Source organism: Poecilia reticulata, linkage group LG21, assembly GCF_000633615.1.
Source record: "Poecilia reticulata strain Guanapo linkage group LG21, Guppy_female_1.0+MT, whole genome shotgun sequence".
In the NCBI taxonomy this organism is placed as follows: domain Eukaryota; kingdom Metazoa; phylum Chordata; class Actinopteri; order Cyprinodontiformes; family Poeciliidae; genus Poecilia; species Poecilia reticulata.
In genome coordinates, this window is record NC_024351.1 from 24026069 (window position 1) to 24040789 (window position 14721).

General features: G+C 37.2%; 1 long non-coding RNA gene across 1 annotated transcript; it reads left to right on the forward strand.

Moving 5' to 3' along the window:
• The first annotated feature begins 1038 nt into the window (after nt 1-1038).
• Nucleotides 1039-3672, forward strand: LOC103457976 (uncharacterized). The gene is made up of 3 exons (XR_532507.1): nt 1039-1119; nt 1694-1744; nt 2795-3672. It is a non-coding gene; the product is annotated as an uncharacterized LOC103457976 (long non-coding RNA).
• Nucleotides 3673-14721: the final 11049 nt, after the last annotated feature.

Consider the following 14721-nt stretch of genomic DNA (forward strand, 5'->3'; position numbering starts at 1 on the left):
CTGAAAAATGTTCATTCTTTTTGGTTTAATATTCTTTTCAAATTTGACCTAAACAACGATTTTGACTCGCGTGAATAGCACTTTGTGTCTTAAGACTTTTTGTAGCATTTCCACTTAACAGTGAAAATAATCATAGATTACTGCTTTTTGGCAGCTTCTAGAGCATTTGCTTTCATATCTGTTCAGATTAAGTTCTTTATTCTGATTAATTGGGGTGCTGAATAAAAGTTGTTAAAGGGAATTGAGTTCTGAGGTGAGGAAAGATGTAAAGCAAGTCATTTAATTGAATATTGAATAGTCTCAGATGGATGTCTTATGTTGGTGATCATCCTGTAAGCAACACCAATTAAAAATGTTTTTGTCTGGGGACCCGTTGCAGCTCCTCTTATGCCAAGCTTCTCTATTGAAAGTGGAAGTTTCACTAAACATTTTAAAACTCATTAGAATGCAGTCGGTTCACTCTGTCCTGAGGACCGAAAACTTTTCAGCATTTTTCATAAGAGAACACAACTTTTCCCTTTAAATAGTTTTATTAGTACTACAGTACTCATAATCATTCTAAATTATGAGTACTTTAGGTGTTTCAAATGAAACTCAATTTAATTTCAGTTTAATAATGCACTGCACGAACAATTTCACTGACAAATTCATAATACTTTATTAGTTGTAATTAGTCACATTTCAGTTTTAAAGTATTAAAAATCAGATTTAAAATATAATTTTAAAATGATAATTTGGAAGATGTAAAGGAAAGACAACCAACAGACTGCATCAAAAGATGAATTCAGTTGAGCCTCTAGAATATTGTCCCAAAATCAAGAGATTTCTGTGCAACAGCAGCAATGTGACAGACCAGTAGATTCAAATAAGGTCGAATATAAAATATATGAAAACAGAATGAGGAATAAAAATATTGTACAGTGTAACGCTCAATTAGTCAAGACTTTTACTTTTGCGGGCCCACTTCCTGTTTTGCCCCAAACTCTGTCAATTGATTTAAAGCCCCGCCTCCAGCGCACAGTTTCAACTACATCACCTGTTCCACTGTGATTGTAGCTTGCTGCTGGCGTCTGCCTGACTATTCACCCAAAGCTTTGCATCTACTGATTTGATCTTTTGGTGAGTATGTTTGTTTGTTAGCAATATTGCTTTAGTATGAAACCTCTGCTCGATTGCTCATTGGAGCATCGTTTTATTAGAATTGTTGGCATTGGTTACCTGGACGTCACCGGGATTGCAACAGTTGATTGCAGTTTAGTACGCCCCACTCTCTTCCAGAAGGTAACCTGATCTCTGATTTTGTGCGTGTTCTGGCATTTTTTGTATTGATACTGAGTTTCAAATGAAATTGATCAAAATGGGATGTAACTACATTTAAGTTGATATTATGCAGTATATTTATTTATTTTTATTTATTTATTTTCCTCACTCTGCTTGAGTATTTGAGTTAATTTATTTTATTTTTCTTGATTGATATTTTGGAAGTGAACCTTGATGTCAACTTTAACTTTAAATTGATTAGTTTGAAATATGATTGATTTTGTTTATTTAAATTATGATTAATTTAACCTGATTGAAATGTTTACTTTAATTATTAGGAATTTAATTGCATTTGCATTTAATATTTATTGCATTTGTATGTTTGCACCTAAGTGTTTTTGATAAAACACTTAATGAAGTTTTCTTCCCAAAGGTCTGGGTTTTTTTTCTTGATGGATCAGATCTTCTACTGGATCTAAGGATGGTGAGCTAAGGAAAAAGGATGAGAACTTTGATTTTGGAATTGATTCATTTTGAGTTTATTTGTCTCTCACTGTGCATTTGTAATTGTCTTTTTTTTCCCCCCAAATCACTAATATAAACACCAAAACTAAAACCATTGCTTCGTGTCTTCCTTCACACCTCAGGCTCTTGTAGCTGCAGTTAGCTGCATAGCCCATAACTGTTACAACAGTAAGGGCAAAATAAGGAATAATTTCAAAATCAGTTCTGCAAAGTTATTAAAAATAGCTGCTCTGATCCCAAGAAATGTGCTGTTCCTAATATGAATATGCATGTGTATTTGATCATTAAAGACGATTTACAATAAGTTATAATAACCTTTAGGAGACATGACATTAGTTTTTATAGCCGTTCTGATGACCCTGTTCTATTTTGCTCTTTCTCCTAATTACTACAAACCATTGTTTTACTGTTTATCTGTACTTTAGACACAGGCACAGAATTTCTTTTTGTTCAAACATTGAAGTTTTGCTAACTGGTGAAGGCAACCAGAGAGAGAAACTTAATGTCTGGGATCTCTGAGCACTGGCAATGAATCCTTAAGGTCAAAAAAGCTGATCAAACCTCATGAAAATATACAAAACATGCATTTTATCATCTGACTTGTGTTTTAAGAGAGAAAAACCAAAAAATTGGAAAAAATGGCATTTAAGAAACAAACAATTTAGGTTATCTTTACAGGCCTAAACTAGGAAAGATTGTCTGATTTTACACTGGGGAAACACTGAAGATTTCTATACCATTTATATATCTAGTTACAACTACTAACTCTTGCGTATACTGAGCAATGCAACTAATGTTCCTATTAGGTGAACAAAATTGACCAAACAAGTTTCCTGTTTAAAGCATTTAAATATTTATTCTGTAATTGTTTAAATAAACCCTGTTGTAATTATTGTGCATAAATAAATGTCTATGGATAACAAAGCCTGATCTTCATCTGAAATGTAGCTGACAATTTTGTGCTATGAATCTTGACATCTTGGACTCAGTCTGTTTCTTTTTCTTTCAGCCCTGACAAAAGAACAAATATATCTTTCTGCTGTCAAAAGCAAGAACACTGCCTGGGGCCCAGCAACCCCTCCTGGCAAGGAAATAAAGATGTTCACTGTTGGGCCAAACTGGAGAATCTGGAGGAAAGAGCCTAGAATTGTATTTTTGACTGCACAGAGCCAAAGTGTCAACTTGTACCCTGACTGAAACAAAACTTTAATGAGCTTGGAGTGTTCACTCATCACCCCAGCTGCGTCTCTTTTCAGTCAGACAGGAGAAGAGTCTGGCCATAGCTACGCTTCACTCTTCATACAACTGTTGTTTCTGAAGAACTCAGAAAGTTGCTCAGTTAAGGTTCACCTATGGGAGAGCAGTCGGGTATTTTCACCTTATGTACGCTCGGATGAAGCAGTCACTTACTGCCTGAATGCATCTGCAGAAAGCCTGAGCAACATACAGCTGGATAAAAGGAATGACGAGATAGACTTTCTGTCATGGTTGGAAGTCGGTGGCTCTGACCTCTGTGTAGTGATTTGTAGAAGTTTTTTCACTTTACTTTTTTTACTTTCCTGTGTGTAAATACAGAAGAGTTAAAAAAAGAAAACAATTCTTAAGCTAGATTTACTTGTAAGTTTTCTTTTTTTGGATGAGAACACAGCACCTTTATGACAAGTAAACTAAATGATATGAGCTCTTCTTTTGCCCAAGGCACAATATTTTTATTGGATCTTAAGAACAGACATGATTTGAAATCCTCCTCCCAGATGATGCTTGGAAAGCAAACTTTTCCAGTTGAAGCAAATTAAGATGGAGGTGAAAATGAACCAACTCTTTTCAGAAAACACTATTCTAGACAGAAATGAAAAATAAATTAAATTTGGTTTTTCAATAGCTAAATATCTCTCCCTTCTCTCTGCGGAAATGTTAATGTCTTAGCAATAAAATAGTAAAGGTTTTTTCAGTGCATTAATCTGCTCTGTGGCTCTGGTTAATGAGGTTTTATAGATCTGAGCTGGCATCAGTCTCTTCATTGTCATATCAGAACCCGCATGATGCTGAGATGACTGTAGAACAACGGCAGGAGGAGTCCAGAAATAGTTTGCTCTTTTTATTGACAGTTGAGAAATTTGCCAGAATGTACATGTGTGGCTTCTGTAGACAAATCAGAATAATACAAACTAATTGGAACCCATGTTACATCATCAACTAAATAAGTTGGCATATTACTTCAGATCGGTTGTTTAACCTTAACGTCAGATATTATGAATTAACACACAACATGCAGCTTTACAACAAAGACACATTCACACTATCATTATGCAGGGTGATAGCTTTACGATAATCATCGCATAGAAGCAGCAACACAATAACAGACGTACCTGTTAAACACTAGTCAGTAATAAAATCTTTTATTCTAGTCAATAGCCAACAGCTTCATTTAAATAGAACCAGTTAAAGTTGGATAAAATTCTAATAACTAAATACACTCATATCTTTGTTCAGCTTACAGTTGTACAAACGTACATCTTGGAATTGTCATGACCAGTGAGTTTGTGGATGACAATGATAATGAGCTGGGAGGATGGATCATTTTAGATGGTTTTTTAACATAAAACTGAAAACTTACAAAAAGCAGGAAAAATGCAGAAAACCAGGAACAGAGAGCAGTGGGAAACTGGGAACTAGGAAAAACCAGGGAGTTAGCAGGAGGAATGGGCAAAGACTGAAAGCAGGTCTTTGCTGTCAGCTGACCTGAGTGCAATCGACCGTATTTAGGAGTGTTTGCAAAGACTCGTTAAATAGACATTATTGTACTAATTTCTCCAAATCCTGTGGCTTATGTTGTCACAGAGAAAGTGTTTGAAAACAAAGTTGTGGAAGAATGTCACTGGTTGGAGACAGTGCACTCTTTCAAGGTTACCAACATACACTGAAATATTCTAAGCATCAAATGTCTACATTCAGTCCCTCACTAAATCCCTACTCATAGATTTAACACACTATTAAATGGAAAACCTCATGAATTATTCGGGGATAATTTCTAAAGCTTACCCCAGACTGAACTAGAAGAGTAAGATCATTCACTTTAAGAAATACTTTGATGTGTTCACAATCATTCAAAATAAAGAATTTCTTTTTACAACATCTAGGTCATGCATGTTCTGACAGTCTCAAAATAAATGGAGCAATAGATTAGACCTCAATGTAATGTCAAGCACTAGCCTCTTTCATCCTTCATGTCCTACAAGTGCTTTTTTGAGGTTTTTTTTATTCAATATATTTTGTGTATTTTTATTTTGCTATGTGTATGTCAGGAGGTCTGCCTGTGCCCCTCAGCAATAATATTCAACTAACAATAGCAATAAATAAACTGATCTGGCTGCCTTTAAAGGATATGAATAGATTCTCACCTTGATGTGCCTCTGCCTCAGTTCTGAAGCCCTGGCAAATTAATGCCACGGATATTTTTTTGAACATAGACTTGTTTGTGAAGAATAATGTTGGAAGTTACACAAAAACAATTTTATTTACTTTCATAATTGTCCTTCCAGTAGTGGGAAAAGCCTCTCCCCACCCCCTACCAGGTCCAACTGCAGAAAAAAACTTATGACTTTGAGTTTGTCTGGCTGTCTAAATGCTGATCCTGTGGCGTATCGGACTAAATGCCGATACGCCACAGGCAGGGAGAAGAAAATCTGCAGGTGGATCAGGGACCTGGACTGTTACTGCAACACACCTCAAAACTGTCATAAGTTGTGGTTTGTGGTGATGAGGTATATGTGCTCAGATGCAGGATGAGGTGCAAATGATGGTATTTAATGGCGGTCATCAGACAGAACACAAAGTCCAAGCAGCACAGATGAGCAGCAACCAGACTCAGCAAAAGCTCTGACTATGGTTGCAACTGGTAATCATACGACAACTGACATAAGACTACTGACAGTAGATGATAGACAAAGACCCGGCAGGGAACAAGAGACACAGGTGGGTATAAACACACAGGAAATTAGATAATCAGGTGAAACAAGGGACAAAAGGGACAATCAAGGGGCAGACGGGATGACACAGACACTAAATAAACACACAGAAAACAAAACCTCACAAAAACCCAGGTACCACCAGATCGGAAAAAGGATTTTCAGAACTGCAGGTCTAGGGGTCCAGACCAGTGTTAGGCTCTCATTTGACAGTTTACATAACACTGTTTACTGGTATAGAAATATTTTAGACCTCAGATGCAATTCCTTTAAGTATTTTCCTGTTTCTTTTCCTCTCAAAACTTTAATTCAACTTAGAGTTCAGTACTTAGATCTATAAATCAAGCATGAAACCTAGTGTTTAAATTTCAGAGAGGGAGACATTGAGTAACTACCCTGAAACCTTCATTAGGGAATGAGGAAGCTGAGCAGACTTTCAATATTACCTTTCAATAATGTACCAAACATGCTTAAGGAGCAGTACCGCACTGTACTCCTCTGTACATGGTCCAAGCAGCACTGTACGTGATGGTACAGTGCGGTACTGCTGGACTCAGCTGAGTGTGTACAGCAGACCTTTTGATTTCCACCTTTGGCAGTTCTTGCTCCATATTTACTGATCAACATGCCACTCAAAACAATGAAGTGATGCATATAGCACAGGATAGAAGCTGTAGGAAAGAATACCATTCCCTTTGATGAAACAGTTTACCACATAGAAAAGGTAAGCACAAACAGAAGCAAAGGGTAGCAGCAAAGGAGAGACACTAAATTACACTTGAGGCCAACACAAGGAGAGAAATTAGTTCTTTTACTTGAGGTGGAAAGAATAAGAAGAAATATCTTTCTGGCTTGGATATGCTGCTTCAACAACCTTGTGTAAGTTTTAATAGTTTTCTCCTACTGCAGCATTTGTATCCAAGTTTCCAGAAACCATGTAAGAAAAATATTCTGCCATTGTGGTGTTGCAAAAACTCCCAAAAAACTTTATTCTGCACAAACAGAATAAAGTTATTCTTTATGCAACCTTAGGACAAAACAAACCTTTCTTTTAAAGACTGTCTATAAGAATTTACAAATTATTGCAATCAAAAAACTTATCTTGTTTACACATTTTTTTTGGTAATGATTCATATGTAACAAAATGGCAATATTATTCAGTTAACTATAAAGTGATCATACTACCAGACCTGAACTGTCCTCCTTATACTGTAAGGAAAATGGTTTGGATGTTTTGGAGCAACCACAAAACAAGTGAGGCTCAACAACATCAAGCTGGGAACCTGTCACTTCTTCATGTCTTTTTGTTTGAGCGATCAAATCAATTTTTACTCCAGTTTCTGAGAATTGCTTCGCTATCTTTTGCATGTAATGGGAACTACTGAGTATAAAAATAAATTTTCTTTGGTACTATGTGCATGGAGATTTTATTTAGAAATCCTTAAGGTAATTTCATCACTGCTGCATAACTGTATATGTTCCTCCAATTTTATCTTTGTGATTTTTTGTTGTGTCATTTTCATTTACCTTTGCTGTTTTATCACAGTTCTATCTCCATAAAAAACATGGATTTGTTTGCTTGGAGAGCTCATTATTCACTGGAGACCAAATGCATTGTGGGAAGGCAATAGCAGCTGACAGGGAGAGAGAGATTTCGGTTTTTTGTTTTTCTTTGTGTGAAAACTCTTGGCTTCTATTAAGAGTCATCTCCAATAAAAGGAATGGTGTTTGCACAGACAGAGCAACAGCAGTGCCTCTCTCTGCAGAGGTTGACTTTACCTCTGTCAGCATTTCATCTAAGGACCAATGTGTAAAGAGCATATTGCACATTGGTGCAATTGCCCCTTAAATATCAGGGGCAACTTCTTTTAACAGTCATGCTAAAGGGGTTTGCACATTAGTAATCCACTGAGCCACATTAGCAGCAAGAGTTTTAGTTTTATAAGCATCTGCAACTGCAAAAAGGCACTACGCAAGAGAAATATGTTAGCATACATTTTTACAAGTGACTGGACAGCATGTTATTTAGGAGTGAGTGTCTAACAGGACTCACCTTTCAAAAAATAGCAGAGGTAATGCTTAAAAAATCTACTTTTTTCCAGCAAAATGGAAAAATCCTTTTATTTGGCCCAGGGTTCTGAGTTGTGGATAAGCATTCTTAGCGCTTGCAGGTAATCTCTCTGTCACACTGAAGACTGTAAAAATAGACTCAGTACATGCAGCTGAGGTGACAGAAAACAGGTCCATGCCACAGGCCTCCATGCTTGACTGCTTCTAATGACAGTTAATAAGCTTAGCAGAAAATGTAAGGACACATGTTTGGAGCATTATTTCTTTGTCCCAACAATGATTCCTGACAATAAGAAGTATCTTATTAAGGGCAACAGTTACTCATTAGGAATCATTATCTTGATTACTTTTTATTGTCCAAAATAAGATTATATGGGGATACTAAAGTCACTAAAATGTTGACTATTTTACATTTAAATGTCTAAGATAATTATATCACTCTCTGAATTACATTTGTCATTTACATTTTCAACAGAGGTGAAAAAGCAAACTCTATTAATCTCAACATCTTGTCTTCCTATTTTTACTATTGTTTCTTTTCTGCATTATTTTGTCACATCCACATTCCATATTTCAGTCATCAACATATCAAACTGCTGCTATCAAACTGTACCCCAGCCAGTTTCACTGTCTATTAATAAACACATTTTGACACAAAGTGAAGCTAAGTTTAGTTTTGCTTAGCTTTCATTTAAAGGTAATTATATATTCCAGGGCTTGTCCCCAGGTGGTGGGAGGAAATGTGTTTTCTCTTACTTTGTTGTACTCATCAGTTCATTTTCCCCTGAGAGTCTTTAATGCAACATACTCAAGCTGATTGATTACTACACACAAGCAACAATATCATACTAAAAGCATGCATGTATAATTTCCTACATGGTGTGTTTTAATTTGGTTTAGGTTGATAACGTTTGAATAATTTATTTCTAACTATAGTAACACACACGCACGCGCGCACACACACACACACACACACACACACACACACACACACACACACACACACACACACAAGTGTAGATTGGACTGCTGCCATGATTACAATCTTTCATATTTTATACCATTAAAAATATACACAAATAGATAACTGTCATGGTGGAGAATTGATTTTTCTTTTGTATATTGGTAAATCACTAAAGGTCTTTGTTCTTCCATTAGCCTTGCAGTGAAGCACTGAAGACATATGATGTGGCAGGTTTGTATCAGGTTTGATTCTTGCTGTAGGGACCAAACAGTAATCAATGGAAAAACCAAACTAGTATTCATGCTGCCCATTTGTCCCAGGCAAATTGTTCACTTCTGGTACAGCAGTCAATTGATACAGATTAATTAACTCTGGAGTACCCTAGTAAAAAAAAGTATACTTTAGTGTACTAAATTTTAACATACTTCGGCATACTTTGATTGACGTACTTAAACTGTACCATTTTGGAACAACTTTTTTGTGCTTAGTATATTTCAATAGTATTTAAATAGCATTAAATTACAATTTTTAGTATACTTAAACATACTTTTTTGGAACAACTTCAAGTTGTACTTAGTATACTTTAAGTATACTTTTTTATGTACTATTCAAGAGCTTGATCAGTATATTTTGTGTGCACTAATTCTGTCATAGAATTATACTAAAAATATACTTTTAATATACTTTAAATATACTACTAATATATTAGTAATGTATTTAAATTACACTTAATTTTTAGTTTTGATTTACTGCTGTTGTTAAATCAAATCATGTTTATTAAGCACTTGGTGTTGGTAACACACCAGTTTTTTTGCTGAAAATGTAGCTAGCTCCACATTAAAACAAACAAACAAAAAAATCCTTCCACCATGAAGACTATGTGGAGGTTCATCCTCAGAGCTGGTTTTTGATCTGGTGGAGCCAGAGCTTCTTCTGAGACAGGAAAGTCTTTAGGTTTCCTAACACCTGATTTCTCTGGCTTCCTCTTTCATCTTGCTTAGACTGCAAACATATGTTTAAGTCAGATAAAAACATTGATGAACAAGTTATAACAACAATCTCACAATATCAAAGTCTCTTTGTCATATGGAGCTTAATTAAAACCAGGTTAAATTTAAGAATAAAAGTATAAGTTGCAACAAACAGAGCCTCCATGCATTTATAACAGTGGTCCCCAAACTAACGCCTCCACATTTGGTTTGACCCCCTGAACAATACCAGAGAGCATTTAGATTTTTTTTCATGTACCGTATTTTCCGGACTATAAGCCGCTACGTTTTTCCTAAGCTTTGAACCATGTGACTTATATGTGGATTTTTCTTCAACCACCAGGGGCTCTTTAGCTTGTACCATACTGATGCTGTTGTCTATGTTCAGCTACGTAGATTAATTTTGCCCCCCCAAAATAAGTCGATGCCCCCCTGTTAAACTCGTCTGGAGCCGGGGCTGGTCCATAGTTCTCTAGATAAGAGCGCTGAACAAGCAGCCGTGTATTTTGCCACATGGGCGGTGCGGCGCGGTGAAGAGACGCTGAGGGAACCATATCTGATGGGGAAACACGAATTGTAGTAACACCAGCATTGTGAGTAGTTTCTTCTTCTTCTGTGGATTGTAGGAAGCAGCTATGTTTTGAGTCATACTAAGCATGAGCTGAGGATTCTCTGGGAGAAAAGATCCATTTTCTCTGTTTACACAACAACGGACATCGGTACGTTTCAGAAACATCGCACTCTGCAACCCGTTTTTAATCTGTGCCGTTGTTAGAGAAAACATTCGGTGGTTTCGTGTAAATGTACACTACAAAACGCAACAAAACTCTTCCGTTTTCCTCTGAAATCATTGTCATGTAAACGGGGCCTAAGTTAAGAGGCCTGAGCGGCATGTTAGAACTACAACATGGCGGAAGTCAGTTACTACAGAGGAGGACTTATCTAGTATTCAGAACTTCTTGTGTTTTGAGCATTATATAACTGATTTAACAAAATCACTATTACACATGGTATTAGTGTGGCCATTTCAAATTAAGCTTACTGAAAATTTCAAAATTTTTTGACAATTTTTACATCATGTAATTGCTCTTTTGGGCATTAATTAACTGGTTTAAACAAACCACTGTTACACATGGGATTAGTGTTGCCATCTCAAATGAAGTTTACTGAAAATTTCAAAATAAAAGCCTCAATAATCCTCTCAGGTAAGTGCATCACCATAGGCGGTTCAATAATGTTAGCTTTTATTATCTTTTTCACTCGAGTTAGTGCACCGTCATAGGCGGTGCAATAATATTAGCCTTTATTAGCATTTTCTCAGGTTATGCACTGGCTTGCGCAAGCCCATGCATTAGCATTAGCATTTCATCTAAAATAAGCTTTTAGCTAATTTTATTTCTTATTAGCTATGTTTAGTATACTGAATGGAGTAAGTCAATGACAGCCAACATGTGTTAACTTCTGGCTTGTTATATTCTCTTGTGCTCCCGGATTCAATGATTCCATGCGTCGAAACAAAAGCCACACAGAGATGACAGTCAACGCTCCACATCATACATTTTCAGAGTCTATTCTAACATTTAAAAGTATAAAATCACATTGACAACACAGACACTTCAAACACACTAAAACAGACATTAATTTACCTGAGACAAATGGAAAGAAAGAAAGAAAGAAAGAAAGAAAGAAAGAAAGAAAGAAAGAAAGAAAGAAAGAAAGAAAGAAAGAAAGAAAGAGAAAAGAAAAGGAAAGGAAAAGCAAAGACATCTTTGGAGAATTGCAAGAGCAAATCTGATTTGTTATTCCTGTGTACAAAGTTTTATAGTAAAGGCGTATTCTTGTTAATTTATTCAAATAAGGCATATCTTTTCTCATCCAACCAGGAGCTGTCTCTGACCGTCTTTAAGGTTAGAAACTTCCTGCAATTTGTTTTCAAGATCAAACACCAGTTATCCCCTTCATCTAAACAAAGTGGAAGCAGAGTTTCTCCTCCACTGGCCTGGACTCCTGCTGTTTTATGGCTTTTCACAGATCACTGTGAAAGCTGGAACTTCTCCTGATTGTTTCCCACACAGACAAAGGGCAGTTCAAAAGATCTTAACAAACAATCTGCTGTAACTACAGGTAACAAAGTTCAATAGCTTCCTGACTACCAGGAAAAAAATATTGTCCAATCACCCTTTTTTAATTCCACAATCTATGTAAGGTAATTAGAATACTGAAAACATTTTTTTTTGGAAAAAAAAAGTTTTTATTTTTGATGATGTGTCCACTGTAGTGGAACCCCATACATTTGAAATTGAACCTTGATGGCAACCAGTTTGTCCCAAAGAAAATATCCAAACATCAACATAAGAATGAATTTCACATTGACCAAACTGAGCACCGTTGCCTAGCATGTAGGTTCTGGCCCAGGGTCTTTCTGCATAGAGTTTGCATGTTCTCCCTGTGTATGGTGGGTTCTCTCCGGGTTCTCCGGCTTCCTCCCACAGTCCAAAAACATGACTGTCAGGTTAATTGGGCTCTCCAAATTCTCCCTAGGTGTGTGTGCATGGTTGTTTGTCTCTGGTTGCCTGCGACAGATTGGCGACCTGTCCAGGGTGACTCCGCTCTCACTCCGTTAGATGGAGATGGGCACCAGCAACCCTCCCAACCCCACTAAGGGACTAAGGGACAAGGGTGTAAAGAAGATGGATGGATGGATGGATGGATGGATGGATGGATGGATGGATGGATGGATGGATGGATGGATGGATGGATGGATGGATGGATGGATGGATGGATNGATGGATGGATGGATGGATGGATGGATGGATGGATGGATGGATGGATGGATGGATGGATGGATGGATGGATGGATGGATGGATGGATGGATGGATACAGAAAAAACAGAAAAATAATTACAAATGTCCACTTCAGAGGACAATTTTTAAACTTTTAAATACTATGATAAAATACAGTCAAAATAATTCATAGAATGTTTTAATATGCTGCTAAGAGACTTATTTAGAATATGCCAACAAAATTTTAGACCAAAATTTGCACAATAAAAACTTTTATGCACTTACTTTGTCTCTCCCCATAAAATGTGCTTGTACTGATGAATGCCATTTTTATGAATGAGAAAAAGGAGAAGCCCCACCCTTTCACATGTGGCATCATTGAAAAGTCCTAAATGTCCTCTGTAGGTACCAAAAGGTATTAATTCAGTAAAATGCAAGGGGTGGGAGATATTCAAGTTTAGAAATGTCCTTTACAGAGGACAAAAATGTACCACTGGTAGTCACGAGGATAGGGCAGAATAAGTCATTAATCTGAAAACTAGGCTATTTCAATCAAGACATGTTAAGTTTTAAAACTAGCATATTCTAAATTTATTAGGAACCGTGACACGTATTCAAAAACCGTTTGAAGCGTATGAGAGAGCTATTTGTCGCCTCTGATATTCCCGCGATTCATAGCTCTACCTAACTCACAGTATTAACAGAGATGAGAGAAAGATGACGTGCACTGAGGCCTGAGATTTTTCAGAAATATATGGAAATACATGGGTCAGAGCATGAGTTTATCCTGTCACATGACATCGGTCTGAAGCACCTGGACAGAAAACCATAAGCCCTAGGGAAATTTAGAAAACATTTTACTGGAGCAGGCATGCATATCTCCTGACCGACTTTCAGGCCAATCGGGCGACATTTGTAGGTGTGAGGGTGAGTTAGAAATTATTTTGGGATCAGAAATCCACTCTCTCCCACACTCTAACGGAGCGGCAATTACACTCCAACATTCTGAAAAATCGAAAACTTTGGGTCGCTTGGAGACATGTTGTGGACAAACCGTAATTCGTATCGATGTGCCATCTTCACTTTAGAAGAGATCACAAATGTATCTACAAACTAAAATTGGAATGGCATTTCTACGTCAATTTATGACGACACAGAAATTCCTCAAAAATAGTGTATTTTTAAGACTTTCTGTCTCCTCGCTCCATTGACTTGAATGGGGCTTTTGGGGGTCATTTTTCGCAATTTATGTTGCCATGGTAACTCCAAATCCCACCAGAAGTTATGGCTCCCCTCCCGTGATTGAGCTGCATTTTTAAATACCACATATGTGGGGGTGCATGCAGCGATACGAGCCACATTATTTATTTTTCTTGCGTCACCCTTAAAGAGACCGCTTATTGGGTGTAGAACAATAGTGACGGTCACTATCAGTCTCCCTATGCATTGCTATGGGCAGGCCCCAATTACATTAGTAGCCTGGTAAAAACCAGTCCCTTGTTCACAAAACCATCCCACAAAAGTGACCAATCACGTCTTACAGCAACTCTTCCATCACCCAGGAACCTCTCACAGAGACTCTGCAGAGACTCCCTTCTCGAGAAATCTGACACCATTTAGTCAGGCTATTTGAATACTGGATACTGATTGGGTGTTTACTGGATGCGCTGGAGGAGCGGTTTGATTTCTATGCTTTGTGTGCCAAAAACCTTTGGAAGGCATTAAAAACTGTTGTATAAAAATCTTTATTTCTGTCCAAATTTCCCAAGGACACCTTCAGTTACATGTTTTTTGTTTCTTTCTGGTTTTGTGTGGTGATTCCTATGTGTGTTTTTGTGAGATTTGGTTAAACAGTTCTATTTTCAACAAAGGAAGTTCCGCTGTTTGAGGTTAGCTGTGATATAGCGCTGTGTGACCTATTCTTACAACCCTGCCATTCAGTGGCGCAGCACCAGAGGGGGCGCCAAAACCCAGTCTGGAGGGGGCGGCGCCCCAATGATGTTTTCCCATACAATGGGGTATATGCCGCGGACTTCTGTTTTAACCCTTCCGCATTTTTATGCCACATAGAATGGTTCCGGTTCACAGGCTGTTGCCTGTATGTTAACAATGGCTCCTCAGTCGCTGCAGGACAATGATGCCTATATAATTATTCAGACGT